The sequence below is a fragment of the Mercenaria mercenaria genome, chromosome 1, assembly GCF_021730395.1.
Source record: "Mercenaria mercenaria strain notata chromosome 1, MADL_Memer_1, whole genome shotgun sequence".
NCBI classification, from domain to species: domain Eukaryota; kingdom Metazoa; phylum Mollusca; class Bivalvia; order Venerida; family Veneridae; genus Mercenaria; species Mercenaria mercenaria.
Genome location: NC_069361.1, coordinates 106,191,926 through 106,209,778, shown reverse-complemented (window position 1 = coordinate 106,209,778; position 17,853 = coordinate 106,191,926). Strand labels below are relative to the sequence as shown.

The 17,853-nt window shown below is 31.9% G+C and overlaps 1 long non-coding RNA gene across 1 annotated transcript; it reads left to right on the top strand.

The window, feature by feature from the left end:
• Window positions 1–1,344: 1,344 nt before the first annotated feature.
• Window positions 1,345–4,566, top strand: LOC123545331 (uncharacterized). Its single transcript, XR_006685319.1, has 3 exons — window positions 1,345–1,540; window positions 2,684–2,937; window positions 3,479–4,566. It is a non-coding gene; the product is annotated as an uncharacterized LOC123545331 (long non-coding RNA).
• The last annotated feature ends 13,287 nt before the right edge of the window (window positions 4,567–17,853 follow it).

The following is a 17,853-nucleotide window of genomic DNA, read 5'->3' as shown; positions in this document are numbered from 1 at the left end:
TCTCATGTATTCTAATAAAACTTGATTTGTAGCATCTTTATTAGGCCCGCAGCCAACTTAGTTCTACTGGGACATTTGACCCCTTTTAGGGGCTGCTAGAGCTAAAACTAGAAATGCCTTTATACAGCGTCTCATGAACAGCTTGGTGGATCTTTGTCATACTTGGTCTGGCCCGGAGCATCATTATAAGGTCCTTTTCCAAATTTATTTATATAGGAACTCGGGTCCTATTAGGGACCACTATAGCTTAAAGTAGATATGCCATTCTTGGCATTAACCACTAAAATCTAATGGATTTTTATCAAACTCGATGTGTAACAATATCGTAAGGTCTCCTGCTATTTTGTTACAAATGGAGATAGGGACCAATTTAGCTAAAAATATAAACACATTTAATGACCTCTTCTCGTGAACCGCTTCATGAATCTTCATCAAACTACTGCTGTGATTATTCGTCTAAGGATAAACGAAACAAAATTGCAACCTTAGAAACCTTTGCGAAAAATTAAAAGAGAACCATTTAAATTGTTAAAGTGCGGTGTTTAGTTTTGCAATTTGAAAAATGTTAGATGAAAGATGAATGTTAGATGAAAAATTCATAAACTTCTTTCCTTATTACAATTCACCGACCATAATTTTTAAAGATATTTCTTGTTTGTATTTAATTTCATGTCTATTTTCGCAAGTCAATGTGGATTGGTATGAAGATTAATAAAATATCTACTGCATACGCGATTTTAACATGCATATAATTGGCTTGCTTCATATCATTTTTAGTTACCTCTTTTGATGAATTCAGAAATAAATCTGTCCCTAAGATAAATCTCATAAAGTAGACTAACTTACCTGATGTCATGTCTTCTACGAAATATAGGTTTTACATTGATAAAGCGTATCATTGTTGGCTATTCAATGATATGTCATAATACTTTAAACCAACAATGCATAGAATACTATTTTTAAGAATATAGAAACAAATGCACATGTCATTGCCTGCTGTTTTTCCTGACGTTAGGCAAAAGCCCTGTAAATTCAAGAATATATCCTTTAATAAAAAGAATCTAGGTCGACTAGACATTTTATATAATATATTCGAAACAAAGCCATTTATCCGGTTGACATATTCTCTGACTACATGTTTACATATTTGTTAAATTTAGAAAATCTTCTGAATGTATAAGATCTTCTTAATATCATTTATATTATCTTGTGAAGGTATAAGAAAACATTCAATATATCTCATTTCCTTAGCATAAAACTAGAAAATATGTGTATATCAAATGAATGCATTTCCCGCCCTCTGATACAGAAATGAATGTCAAATAACGTAGTAATGTTCAGGAAGTCTCGCACATAATGAAAAAATAAATAACCGATGGTGACACTGAAAGAGAAATGCTATATGAATTGGATAGGGGAAAACTTACAAAGCATATTGTTCCAGAAGGTTGTATTAAGAGACTTTCTCTCATCGTTGGCTGTAAGACATCATCGTAATAATTATCGGATTTTGGATAAAGGAAGCATAGTTACTCCTGGGGTAAGTATTGGTTATTTTAATACTGTTTGATTCACAATACAAGCTTAGACACTTTTATAAGCAACTATCGAGTAACACCGGTTATACTTTTTCTATTTCAGTTATATATCAGGTGCTTAATCAACTGATTATTTTTGATAACTAAGGAAACACTTAAACGTATTTAGAGCTTTCGAAAAAGACGTGCGGTTCATTTAAATTTTATATATGTTTAGCATTTGAAATGATCTGTAAATCTGTAACAAGTAGCCCATGCAAAAAATATTCGAATAAACAGATTTCTGTTTAATAGTAATATTCATTCCTCAATATAAAATATAATGAGGTAAGAAAAAAACAAAATCCCATGCATAAAAGCAAATAATTACGAACGTAAGGTATGATTGTAAAAGGTGATACATTTTACTTCTTATTTAAATAACAGTAAAGAATGTACAAGGTAAACATTGACAGAATGACAAAACTGACGTGAAAAATCTCATGATAAGTGCATGTAAATCACTCATGTTTTGTTACTTCATGTCTTTAACGTTCTCTGAAAACCAAAAAATAAAAATTAGTTTATTGACCAAAGCACGTTCTACTACAGCATATGATATCTTTGATTTCTAGACAAAATGTATGTTTTCACTTTTCTGGAGAGTATTTTATACGTTTTAGAAATAACAGCTTACTCATCATAGATCTATTCGCATAAAACAATGAATTTAATAAACACTCGTTCACCAGAGAGTATTTTATACGTTTTAGAAATAACAGCTTACTCATCATAGATCTATTCGCATAAAACAATGAATTTAATAAACACTCGTTCACCAGTGTTTTTTAATCAATGACTTTGCCCGAAATGGTTATTAGTCGAACTATTGTATACTGTTGTGAGTGTAAGGTTCACATTGAAATCATCAAGTAATTTGTATATTTTTATAACGAGAAAAGAGCAACTAAAGTGTAACAATCTAAATAAAAGTTTGTTCTATAGCGGACTGCTTGAATTACGTTTTTGCACATGCAAACATGTCTTAAACACAAAATGGTTTTGGGTAGATTCTAGGTGTTTTGGGATACAATGCTAATTTGTTGACAAAATGTATACTTAATCAACTTGAATAAATACAGTCATATCTAACTTATTTTTTTCAGATGCATATAAACACAAACTGACTACTCCAAAGCCAGCAATGTGCAGAGAAATGAGTCTAGCGTTTTTAGTTACCGTGATATCATGTTACATGTCTGCTACAGAAGCTATGATAAATACGGAAACAATATTAGGATGTCATCCAAGAGAGTATAAATTTAATGCTTCAAAAACTTTAGTGTTGAATGGACAAAGACTTTCGTGCTGGGATGTCGTCAAGGTGTATTCATGTTGGGGGCGTTGCGATTCATTTGAGGTAATGCTTACTGACTTTGAAGTAATTTTTACACAGTTTTAGATAAAGGATATAAAACAGTGCAATATAAGAGAAAAACCTGCACATATAGAATCGTCAATGATTGTTGTAAAAGATATATTTATTTATAGTTTTACTACATTTTTTTAACGTGGCAAGCAAAATATGGCAACTTCTACAATTTATTAAAATAAACTACCATAACTGAAATAAAATGTGTTAGTTGGTTATCATCATGTATTTAACAAAGGCTTTAAATCGATTGAGTTTTAGACTTACATACGGAATATTTACAACCTAGCAGACTGGAACAAATACCAATATTGGAGTAACGTGTATAAGATATAAAACCTGTGTGCACTTGTAGTATAACAGAAGAAATGAAGCATAATATGAATGAAAACCTTGCGTATTTTCTAACAATTATGTCACAGGCTTTACTTCAATGTCAAAAACAAATTGTATGAGGTGCAGCTTTACCTTATTTTTAAGGGAATATAACGCCGTTTACATTATTATATTTTTACCGTTATTGTTTCAGTATGGAGACTACAAAATACCATATAGAATTAGCTACCATCCGGTATGTACGTATACAGGAGAAATTAAGAGAAAAGTTCGACTCCGTTATTGCCATCCGTTATTCCCGGACAAATACCGACACTACGAAGTTTTCGATGCATCAGGATGTAACTGTAAACTTTGTAATTCTAAGAATACAACTTGTGAATATCTAAATGGATAAAACATTATCTAAAATCAAAAAGACTAAAAACATAAACTGTGGCAGAGCAAAATTGATAAATTTTACTTTTAAAGGATTAATGAAATATTTTGACGATTGCAAAATATCAATAAATGATATGCATATTTTCTTATGAATATTGAAGGTTTTACAATGTAGATCTATCATATTTTATTTTTGTAATGTTGTCAAACTGCCATATTAACTGATGCGCAGTTATTACTTTATACCCTGCAATGATGCCCGGAAAGAAGATTCGCAGAATATTATTAAGAAACGAGAGATTTTATTTTCAGCATTTAAATGAGTAATGATACTTATGTAATTAATATACGATTCTAATATGGCTGGTTTTGATTGTAAGTAAACGAAAGACGCGCGGGCCGATAAGAGAGCATTATGACGTTAATTATGACGTCAAAAATTGCCGCATGGTTCATGGATGTAACATGCATTCCCACTACCGTCCATGAACAGGCTGTATCAAACTAAGCCTGCAACATTTTCATTTTTGCCGCGGTGGGGGACATGTGGAATTTTCTATTTTACTGAGGAATTTAGTTTGTTTTCAGACCCACTACTTTGTTCAAAGGAGGTAACTCCTAATGCTATCTAAGCTGAGACCGTGAAAATGAAAAATAAATAGATAAAACATATTTATTTTTAGCCGGTGAACAAACGGGACATCTAGTGCGTAGATATAATTTGCAGTCACAAAACATTTGGTTTAAAATTCGGAGCTCTTACCAGACTTTTCTTTCCAAAAATGTTGTGTGTGCGTTCGATATGTTACATCATCAAAAATTGTGAAAATACTGTTACATATAGTTCTTAAATGCTAATTACGATTCCACATAAAAGAAAATAAAAATGTATGAGAAATGTGTTTTCGTCTGTTTGATTGAAACTGTAAAAATCCTTCAGCTAGCAATTAAAATCTCATGATTTACAACCATAATGTATTTTTAATGCAATATGGAAGTGCAATGTTTTATGCAAACAGTTTCATTAGTGGACAATCACTTTGAGAAGTTCGTTTCATTTTTATTTACAATAATTTGTTTTATTCTTCTTCTGTGATTCGTTTATAATTAAGTATTTTTTCAAAGTTTGCACTTCTTGATTTGATTGAGTATGAAAAATCCTGAAAATATCAGGTGCATAGAACATAAATATAACATGCATCGCAACTAATAGAAAATGTAGTGGAATAATATAACAGACGGGATGCTTCATAAATCCAGTCACAAGTTCATTTTAATTAATGGGAGGGGTGTTTGGGCAAATAGCAAAGATGAATAGTAAAAATGAAAAGCGCATACTCGTAGAAAAAAAAAAACAAGACAGATAGACATGTAGGATAAAACAAGACATTGGGTTACCGTTCAGAGACTTTGCGATTCAGTACAATATCCCCTATGAATCCTACGAAACCCAAACTAGAAGAATCAGATATATGTCAAGCACAGAAATCTTATACAATGGCATTGCAATTGTTGGTGGGTATTCGAAGCATCCAAACTACTACATCTTACCACTACATCTTGTTTTTATGGTCTACTTTTCAATGTGTGACTCTTGCAGTGCTAAATGCATTTTATTACTTAGACATAAATATCAAGATATTCTGGCCACCGTGTTGCTGGTAAATTTCCTAGTTATAATTTTTTGTCCAATCTAAAGTTTTCGAGAGTTCACTAGAAAGTGTAACGGAACTTTGAATATTCAAGTGTATATTTCAAATCATTTTTCTAAAACTATCCTCTAAAATCTCTTTCAAGCAAAACAGACGTGGACTTATAACTGGGTAGCATTCTCATGCAATAAAGGTCAATTTGTTTGTAAACTAAACACAGGCATCGTGTCATCCATCACTTGTCAATTCATGTCTGTACTATTATGATAGACCTGAGAGTGCGGTGCCTTATTAGGCACGGAACAATATAATAAATTTAAACATTCGCTATTATAGTGTAGGGATAAAAACTGATAAATGAATACATTGTCACTCAACATCATTAAATGTCCACGAAATGCTCGGGAATGTCTGAGGTTTTTTTTTAAGTTGACGTCATTTCGTTTTGAATTATCCGTTTTTGGGCCGAATGACGTTTACGCTTTGCCAAAGAACGCGCATATATAAAAAGTTGTTATAACAGCACGCAAGCGTGGGAATCTCTCTGTTAACACACGTTTTCTCTCCAGTTAAAACACCCCCGAAAAGTGACGAGAACAGCAGTTTAATGCTAGAATGAGCGTTTGTGCTCATTTTAGAATACGCATCGAATAAATACGTGCACATTAAATATATCACTTTTCCATCTCTACAAGTGTACTATTAAAACAGAGGTTCGGACTTACCCTTGCGCCTACGGAGATTCAAGTGATGAGGTGAATCTTGTTTCCAGATACAAATGGCGGATTTCAGCTAAATTTTCTGACTTTTGTGTATAAAAAGACCAGCCATCAGTTTTAATTCATTTTCGTAGCTGCCAGATAGATAAGTAGTGTAATAAATGTAATCAAGTACCAAGATCTTTGTTTTCAAAATGAAAAGCTAATAACTGTTTTTGGTTTAAGAGAAAGTACAGATGTAAAGTGTATACGTTTCAAAAAGATAAAAAGAATTAAATGCGTTTGGATGGAAAGACATTTGGTTCACCTATGTTGTAATATAACACCCATGACACAACATTTTCATTGTTTATACATTACATTTGTAGGAAATGTCAAACATATAATATATTTGTTAGAGCATAATCCTCTAATATTTTGTTTCAAAGGTGTTCATATCAATCATAAAACTTTAACCCGGAAGTAACGACGACAATGATGCCGCCATCAAGGTCTAATAGCTTCATATTTCTTGAAGTAATTGAGTTTAAATCAAACTATGGGCTATGTGACTGCCAGCGCACGATTTAATGGAAATTATGCAACTGTCGATATTTTAGATCACTATTTCTTAAATGTTTGTTATTATTTTCAAGTGAATGTTAAAAGAGGAGGTGTTGAAAGCAATAGGAACAAAAACTTCTCAAGAAAGTGATAATAAACTAGAGACACAAGCTGGTCAAGATCCTGCATGGTTTGTCTGTTTGTCCATCCTGCTATATTCACATTTATTTTATACCGTCCATTAGATCTGTTTAAAGTGAATACTTGCTGTCTAATTTAATTTCTACGAAACTAACTGCTGTATAAACGAAGAAACTTTTGTTTTTTTTCATCTTTGGGCATGGTGCCCTTTAAAGGGGGTAAACTTTGAAATTCTTTCGATCTGTTCTAAATATGTATACTCTACACCATTACCTGCTCTTAAAACATGTTCAAAACCAAATATTACCAGCTGTAAACAAATATCCCGGTAGCTAGTAGCATTTTATTTGTTATTCTGGCAGTATGGATGACAAAATAAAGGCTGTTAAATCCTGCGCCCAGACAAAAGTCATTAAATGTACTAAAACAATTAAAAAGAACTCTGGAGATTGTGAGGTTACCATCCAGTTGGCAAAAATGTCGCTTGTTCTACCAAGATGTCCGCCCATGACTGAAACAATTCCCGGGGGCGCATCTGAGGTCTTCCTCTACCATCAAAGCTAGAACGGTCATTATATGATTAACACTGTGTCGGTGCGTCTCTAAACCAAACAAAAATGTTACATTTTCCTCACCCTAAGGCACTTAGATGCTATTTTACGTCCAGCACCTGTAAGGAAACTATTTTCATATTTATTCGATTTTGACTGTTTTAATATGATACAATATTTATTTAACAGCAAATTAGTAGTTAACAGCACCTATTATAATATAAGCATGAAAACAATCAAGAATAAAAGGTGAAGAATATTTGCTGTATGCACAGCTTTCTGTTCGATTGGGATACATTTTATGTGTATTGGCGTAGCCCTCCATTTGTTCTCGACGGAAATTGCAAGCCGAATACAACAAATGTCATCATATCATTATTTATGGTGTAAAGGCATTTGTCTAGAAGACATAGTGCGGTGCTATTACATTAAGCACGAAGCATAATAATGCATTTGAACATCCACTATTTTGGTCAGCATTTTGGTCTCATTTAAACACACTTAGCCGTCTCGGAATGTTTACTGTTTTATTAGAAAAAAATAAATTTAAACTCATTTTATATCTCACCTATCTAGGAGATAAAATGAAGTCTTAACAGAAGTACAAAACAACGTAACAGATCTGTAGACAATGATTTTTTCTTTCCATTAGCAATATAGTGTAGAACTCCGAAACTCTTAGTAATGTGTCAATAGGACACGGGTGCCCCCAGTATGTGATGCAAAAGCAATGAAGTGTGTGTCCAGATGGTAATTAGTACCAACTGTAATAACACTTTGACAATACATTATTTATACTGAACCCAGAGTGTGACCCTGACCTTTGAGCTATGGGTTTAAGTCTTGCATCGTGTTACAGCGAACTATTCGAATATCGATCAAATGACTTAAACTATTGACATCTGTTATCATAATAATCAAGATATTTAGATATCAGTACATGCATATATAGCAGTTATGAGCTGAAAAAAAAGAACATCGCATTGAATTTTTGACCTTTAAGTGTTACACTGACTTTTAAAATAGTTAAACTAGAGGCATGGATATTGCGTGTGACACATTATCTTGTTATAGTGAATATTATCAAAAAATATTGAACTGTTTCAAAATAAATTCCCTGAAATGTTTTATCTGCTTCTTCGGTATCTAATAAGAAAATACTAAAAGTGCTTACATGACTATACACGGAACATTTTGAATGATAAAATTTGAATTTGCTAATCTCCTAGGTATTAACTCACTCTTAAGTAGTTAGATTGCGGAGCCTCTGCTGATGTATATACTTCGATTTGACATAACTGGTGGTCGTCGGGAGTGGAAGACTAGCGTTCTCCGTTCCCAGATGGATTAAATGATACTCCAATTCTATTAATCTGCATTAAATGAAACGTGACGTATTTTGTCCTTGATCTTTCAGAAACAGACTTTGAAAAACGAATCACACTTCTATGTCCATGTATGTGTCAGTAAATTTACAAATAATTCATCAAAATATCTTTATGCAGTTTTATAACTGTTTACCCAATTTAGTTATATATATATATATATATATATATCTGCATATGTGTACGATTGCTTTTACATGACTATGCTGTTGAATGTTTGTGTAATTTTTAAAGATTTGCCTTTTTTACTTACGTATGTGTCTCCTTGCATGTTAGTCATGGTAGCATATGTGTGTAGAAGTTTATCTTTTGATCACAGTTTAATACAGTTTAAAGGAGACACCTCACTTTTTATGTAATTTTCTTTTTAAAGTAATTACTTTCATTTGTTTGTCATTAGTATTAAATACTTGGCAGTATTTATCTATAAAAAACTTGTGTAGTCCGTAAACATGTAGAAACGCTATTGCATTAATTTTTGTGAATGATGATTATGGTGAAGACGATGATGATGATGATTAAAGATGCTTATGAATGATGGTAATGAATGATGATACTGGTGAGAATAAAAAATGATGATGGCCATGATAAATAACATTAATTAATTATGATGAATAATGATAATGATTATGAGTGATGATAATGACTGGAGATTTATAATGATGACGAATACTAGTGAATGTTGATAATGGTGACGTACCATTTTGACGAATTACAAGGATGATGATGAATAATGAAAAAGAATGACGATGAAGAATGGCGAAGAATAAATGTGATGAATAATGATGATAAGGAAAAATGATGAGGAACAATGATGATTGATAATGATCACAAATGACGATGATACATGTGATGAAGAATGGTGACGATGAATAATAATTATGATGATATATAAAGATTTTGCGTGATGTTGATGAATGATGTTGATGGAAAAATGAATGAATGATAATGAACGAAGATGAGAGTAACGAAGAAGAACGATGATAATGAATGATGATGATTATGATCCGTTACGTATCGAACATTTTAGGAGTATAGTTGTGCTGTAAAAGCATGGTACCAACACATATTTATGAATATCCATGGCACTATGTTTGGATCATTAAATATTTTAGGGAGAAAAAATGAAATGTAATATTATATCGCTTAGTCAGTCATAAGCTGGAGCAATAAGATATTTATACTGTGTGAAAAATATGAAACATAGTTGTCAACGGTTTTATACACAAAATGAATTCCACAAGGTGTTCCTTGTTTGTTATCATTAAAAATGAACAACAAAACTTGAAAGACATTGTTTATTCTCAAGAAAATTTGATCAGCAGAATTTTATTACGTTTCAAAGTATAAATACTTGTCGTGTATGAGTTTTAAAGAAAGTACGTCATATTCGTTTTGATCCTTATTAGAAAACAGGCTTGTCCATGTTTTTATCTGCATACTATATGATTGAAATACTACCGTGCCCCTAAAGTGACATGTTACACACATTTTTTCCAATTAGGTAATGTGAGACTTTTTTTTATTTAGTTTAAACGAAATGATTTCGTTTAAACGAAATAACTTATTTCGTTCAAACGAAATGATTTCGTTTAAACGAAATAATCATTTCGTTTAAACGAAATACTTATTTCGTTTAAACGAAATCATTTCGTATAAACGAAATAACTTATTTCGTTGAAACGAAATAAGTTATTTCGTTTAAACGAAATGATTTCGTTCAAACGAAATGATTTCGTTGAAACGAAATAAGTTATTTCGTTTAAACGCAATGATTTCGTTTAAACGAAATGATTTCGTTTGAACGAAATAACTTTTTCGTTTAAACGAAATATGTTATTTCGTTTAAACGAAATAAGTTATTTCGTTTATACGAAATGATTTCGTTTTAACGAAATAAGTTATTTCGTTTAAACGAAATGATTTCGTTTAAACGAAATAAAAAAAAGTCTCACATTACCTAACTGGAAAAAATGTGTGTAACATGTCACTTTAGGGGCACCGTAAAAGTCCAAGGATATTCAATTATATTTTCAAGTACATTACATAGAGGATATTTGTTTGTTTCAGTGTAAGATTGAAACAGTGTAAACACCAGATGCAAACTTTTCATGTGTGGCATATTCACGAGTGAAAATGTAAGGTATGGTGTTTATGAGTGAAACATATTTTGATCTTACATGTACAACAAACACATTTTCTTTTATTTCATGTTTTGACTAATTTTACCCATTCTTTAACTGTAATATGTCAACAGTTCACTGAAAACATGTTATAAAATTATATTGCCTGCGAACTCGTCTTCCTAATTAATTTTGCACCAGAAGTCGGTATTATGTGCTGTCGGTGCAAATTGTATTTGCATAAAATAAACTTGCCAGACGTTATCTAATTAAACGGCATTGGGGATCTAGTCTAACATCTAAAGTAATAACTTTTATTTAATTTCAGACTGATATTATGGAACCTCAGGGGATATAACTAGTACCTTAGGGGTTCCTTGCGAAGCAGTCCTTTAGAGGTGGGCGCACTATATCTTCGTTTTAGCTTATACAATCCTAGTAACTGAATTACTAGTCCCAAGCGTTTGATTTGAAAGACACCTGAAACTTTTTTTCTGTACAAATGAGTTAAGGATGCACATTATGTATAGACTCGGTCTATATCTATTAATTAATTTATAATTTAATTCTTCCAAAATCTTTTGAGGTGAAAAATTTGAAAACACCAAAGTTGTTGCAGGTATTCTTTCAGCCTGTCATTGAGAAGCTTGATTCAGTAAAAACTGTCTTACGCTCCTTAATATCAGCCAATTACCTTCGTATTGATCAACCCTGTATGGACACTTTGGGCTAATTTCGTAAATTGCAAATAATTGAAAGCGTTTTCATTTTCATTTTGCATATACTTTTACAAAAAGAAATAATACTTGATCTTTGCACGGTGTCGTTTGCTATACGTGGGTGCCGTTAATAGAGGTAATACAATACATTGTTAAAATCTATTCCAGGAAACATCAGTTCCTCGAACTCTAAAGAAATACTGACTGCAGTATGGAATTATTGAACGCATCTTTACCTTAATGAAAAAACATAACAATACAATGACATTTTACAGATAAATTACTCATATTGCACAGTGTATTTATGTTTTTAGACAGATATTTGATACTTTTCTTCCAAGATTTTCTTTGTATGCAGGACTACCTTTAGGGATATTAACAAATATAACAATGAGATATTATATGTCTATCACATTTAATATCACGATCAGTTTTACTTTCGCTTTAATTTTGAATACCACGTCATACACATTTTATAAAAATATTTCAATAATAAATGTCGAATTGCACACGTTTGTTCTCTAACTACTATTTACTTAGAAAAAAACATGTGTGGAGGGGTTACCAGCTATAGTGATAGGTGATATTACTTTGCTAATAAATGTGTATCTGCAAAATAATTATGTCAGAATATTTTTCTCATTACTCTCTGCGATAAAAATGCAGGTTAAAGGTACACCATTACATTAAAACAATAAAAGTGGACATAGGTGCTTTTGTCATATTATTTTGCCCCTGATCCTGTGTCGTAGTTTTTGCGCATGCGCGTAAGCGGCGAAAAGATTGAAATGGAAGTTCAGCGAAGTTGGTTTTAATTTTAAATGATTAATTATAGGAGTTCTTCCCTATTTGACTTTTTATTCCATGAACAAATTTGGAAAAATAAAAAAAAAAATGACGATTTTTAGCTATATGGAGTTACAACATTCTGATCCTTAAAACATCTGCCTGTGGTTACCTTTTTGTGTGTAATCATTTTATTTTTTAATTTATTTCAAAATTGATTGATAATATTGTAGGCATTGTTATTTGCCACATTTATTTCATATAATAGAGGGGAACAGGCCTTTTATTCCAACCGAAATTCCGGATACTGCTTTGTACATGCATGTTAAGTTAATTTATGCTAATTTTTAAACCCACTTTATTGTGTTACTTCTATTGGTATGTATATAAGTAAGTTTTATACTACTAATTCTGTATAAGCATTTGTTTAAGATTGTTGTGTGTTGTGTATCGTGTTGATGATATGTCGTTGTTTCTATGTATTAAGTTTGTGCAACTCCTTAAAGGTACAAGGCTCCGTCATCTTAATGTAGACATGGCTATGCTCATTTCTCTTTCCGTAGTCAACATCGAACTCATTACACAGTACGTACGTCTGGAACAAATATCCATAAACAGTGTCTTATATTTTTAGTTTTATATTTTGATTATTTTTTTTAAGTTAAGTATTTATATTATATGTTTAATGTTTGATATGCATAATTAGAGACAATAAGGCCTTTGAACTAATGTGACTTGCATTTTAAAGTATCCTTGCTCTATTTTCTCACAGGCTGACCTTTAGCAATATCAGAACAACTGTCTTTCTTAAGAGGTGGCTGATTGCACAACATTGACTGTTTGTCCTTCCAAAATATATGACTGTATAGAGTGGTAAAGGTGTTTATAGTAGTGAATTGTTTAGTCATTATTCATTGCTGCGTATTCATAAGCTGTTCTCCTACGGAGGAGGTGAGGAAAACAACAACAAGAACAATACCCTCTAAGTAAATACACCAACGTAATCGTCAACATATAACACTTGGGTTATAATTTTCTTGTTACTTTGTTTTTACAAGTGTGAAGATCAAATATTATGCCTGCCAAAGCTATTTTATGCCAGAAATAATGATAACTTTCCTTTTGGATACTAATTTATTATTACCAGCTTGAAACATACAATAAAGAGAACGATATGATTTTCTTTTTATTTTATCTTTATATGTTCAGTAGAACTAAGAACTAACTGACCAAATGAAAATAAAGTGTCTGAAAAAATATCGAAAACCATTCCGTTGGAAAAGATAAGGATGTGCAATTCCATTTCCTATGCTATTGTGAAAGCATGCAAATCCCAAGATAATGAGCGACGTCTAAATATTTCGCCAAGAGACACTCCCAATATTGGTAATGGTTTTATAATGACAATAATTAAAAGTGCATGATGTGTAATAGATGATGGAGGCGGAAGTTTTCGTTTTTCAGATATCATCCCTGGATGCTTTTTCATATAATGCAACATGCATTAACCATTTTTCAAAAAATATTTTATAGTAATTATTGCTTTAAATAAAATCATTATTTATTTAACTTTGCAGGGAACGCGCTGGAAAGCAATTTTGTATAAATCATTTTTTTCTCGTCATTTTCTCGTACTGACTTGATAAAAATATTCTAATTGACCAACTATTTGATGTTGAAATAATGGAACTAATTGTTTACATAACAAATGTCGTGTCCTTTTTTGAAGCATTTGTTTGGCGACAAGCGGTTAGAAGTGCGTCCAGCAATTACTATAACGCATGCAACTTTACATAAAATATAATTGTATACAGATGGAGAGCGATGCGGAATATATTCATGTTATTTTATGTCCGTTTGTCCCTGCATACATACGTCTATTAGCAGTCTTTTCAGTCACTGTACGCGGTGAAGCAGCGTGATTCTGCTTTATAGTATTTCATTCTGGTTTATGAATTTATACCTTTAACAAATGTGTCACAACATCCGAAACACGCACACACGCACACATGCACGCACATGCACACACACAAACGATATTTGTCACTATTATTCAAAGTCTTGGTAATATGAATATAATTTATCATTACATCTCATGAACAGACTCAAACTAACCGAGTATGCTAATATGTTCCTTGGTTGCATTCTTTGCTTTAAAGTTTTTCTTGTAGATATTATTATGTAAGTTTCTTTGAAACAACTGTGTCAGAATAAAACACGTTTTAACAAGAAAACTTGTTTTATGTACCGTGTCACTATGCGTAGATATAATTTACAAACAAAACATTTCGTATAAACATGTTATTGTATATTTTGACGGAAATGACTTTTCCGCATGCACAGACATATTTCGAAGAGAAATACAATTCACTACTAGACAAAATTAGAAGAGCAAATAATCAAATAGAGGTGACAATATGTAAAATTTGCTCATGTGAAGACACGGATGTATCAGATTTCAATAAAATCATTGCAGATCTTGCCAGCCACTGGAACATAAGATGCATTGATGTATTTACACCGTTCTATGGAAAGGGACATATTCTAACCAACCGTTATTTTAATGAACGAGATGGAATTAATCTATCGTATTCTGGTACAAAGCGCTTGCTTGGAACAATAAATCATAAAGTAACTATTGTGTCAAATTTCGACACATGTACCTTTCAGCAAAATTCGTTTATGATACGCCTGGGGTTTCATGAAGCGTCAGACGCAGTAGGATATTTCATTGCACTGCACTAATTGCAAGAAAAACAATCATAACACACGTGACTGTAGAAATCGCCACGGGAGATTCACAGGAAAATGCTACAATTGTAATAACACTGGACATAAATCTAGGAATTGTTTCTTTATGAAATAGGAAATAGGTCACTGTGCCTTATCTGAAACAGGTGCTTATATAAAAACATATGGCAGATTTCAAATGTTTGATAATCTTTGCTTATTATGTTCTGAAAGTGAACAGATTTGCACCTGTAATTCTATATCTCTGAAACTTGAATAGGAGTCAAAGAACTCTGAACTTGTTGTAATCGACATATCAAACATTTTATTGCATGGTAATATTATAACGAGTTAAACGTTAATATCAACCAGATTGGTTCTCCACATAAATTTCACAGGCGATAAGAAACCGCGATTCAATTTCTCATGATAAATCATCAAATTTATATAAGGAAAAGAGAAACAAAGTATTAACATTAATTAGACAACACAGGTAATGAACGTACGAGAATAGGATTGAAGAAGGGAAAATGACCCTTAAACTATTTGGAAAATCTTCGAAGACTTTGGAACAAATAAAAGAAATAACGAGAAAGTAGGTATTGAAAAAAAAAATCGTTAATGACAAAATTATTACAAATAAACAGGAAATAACAAACAACTTCAACGAGTATTTTTCTACTATCGCTGAAAATCTAAAAGACCTTGTCTATTTGTCAAAAATTTCACACATAAAAAAACCTTAAGTTTGTAGACTCTAAAGTTTCAGCAGAAATATTTTCTCAGTCCCACTGATATCGGTATTTCAAGTTCAGAAGTAGTTATCAAATCTTGATACATCAGAATCAACAGGACTTGATAACATAGGGCAGAAACTGTTGAAACATACATCTCCATTTATATCACAGAGTCTGACATTTATAATAAATTGTAGTGTATCAAATTCAGCATTTCCAAGTGTATGGAAGAAAGCTAAAATAAAGCTATTACACAAAGGTGGCGGCCAAGTTAATTTGAATAATTACAGACCAATATCAATTTTACCAACTCCGTTGAAATTAATTGAAAAACATATTCATGATTCTTTAATGTCCCATTTATCAAATTTCAATCTTTTACATGAAAAACAAAGTGGATTTCGAAAATCTCATTCAACAGAAACTGCACATACAGTCATGATTGATTCGTGGTTAAAAGCAATAAATGATGGTTATTTAGTAGAAGCCGTAATGATAGACTTTAGAAAAGCATTTATATTGTTGATGAAAATAATGGAACTCTATAAATGTAATGACTTATGTATCAAATGGTTCAAATCAAAATTAAATCAAATTCAAATTTATCAGACCGTCATCAGTTAGTGGTGCAAATTAATAACGCATTATCAAGTAGTTGTAATAAACTTTTATGCGGCATGCCACAGGTTTTTTTAGGACCTCTGTTATTTCTTTTGTTTATAAATGACTTGCCGCTCACAGTTGGAAATATAGTCTCATCTACATGATTATATGCAGATGATATAACATTATACGATATACAAAACGACAAAACTGTTTTTTAGTCAAATATTAATAGACATGTACAAGTTCGTGATCACATGGGGATTATCGATGGCAGCCTGGAAAACCTGGGATGGGCTCGTGGGATGGGCCCGTGGGATGGGATGGTATGGGCACAAGGTCATGGGATTGTTAGCCCAATGCCAAAGAAATATACAGTGATGAACATGAATTTAAAGTTCATCTGAGCAATTAAGAGGTCAACTAAAGATAGCAAGGACAAAACCTGTAATTACAATTCCCAGAGTGAGTGCATATGCTGCCAAGAAGAGAAACAAAGAAAAAAATATCAATACTTAGTTCTTTCTTGTTAGAATGTACTTGTACTGTTCCAGTATAAGTAATGAAGAAAAACTTTAAGCAAAAAAGTAATTATTTGGGAAAAAAATATTAATAATTTATTATCCACTTGGTGTTAATGTAAACATCAAAATTTATTTATTTTATTTACATTCAATAAATAAAACAAGTGACATATGTTTGAGAATTACCTTTTTGTATGTTATAATAAATCTAATGTATCCATTTTTATAATCTTTTAATATTGAATTTTGTGAAATGATGTTTTCTTTTTATTTTTAGTAACTTTTGTTTCAGAATTAAATTATTTCCATTTTTATGATTTCTCTCACAATTAATTTTTATTTCCTAACAAGTTAGTGTTAAGAAGGTAGGTTACCTTGTTACAAAGGGTAAATTCAAATAAGTTGAACCTCAGCATTTTTGTTTGTGTTTTGTATTTCGTGTAATTTAATGTTTTAACTGCTACAATCTCAATTCCGTTTATCTCTGTCCCTTCAAGTACAATTTTTATCCAGGTTTGAAGTACATGGCCCTCCAAAGGTATTTTATATTGAAAAAAGGAAAATACGGATATATAACACTTTTCAGTGTATTTTGGTTTCATTGTTAACCGTAGAAGTCTGCATAATTGATAATTTTACTAGTATACGCGTTAGCTTTCTAATACAAGCCCATTGAAGAAGACATTTACTCCTTTTGTTACTCAAGACCAGATCTTATTGACACGATGGCAGGAATTCTCAGGAGTATCATTTATTTTGTAGAGAACAGTTTCACCTTAAGGAACCTTCGCGAATCTGAGAAAATTTTGGGAGCAAATGGGTTCAGCCCATGTCCTTCAGCCCATCCATCCCACGAGCCCATCCTACGAGCCCAACTCAGGTTTTCCAGGATCCCTTGTCATATCGGTCCATTATCTTAATTTAAAAATATATTGGCCAGAGGTTTGGATAAACCACTGCTGCCCACCTTGATG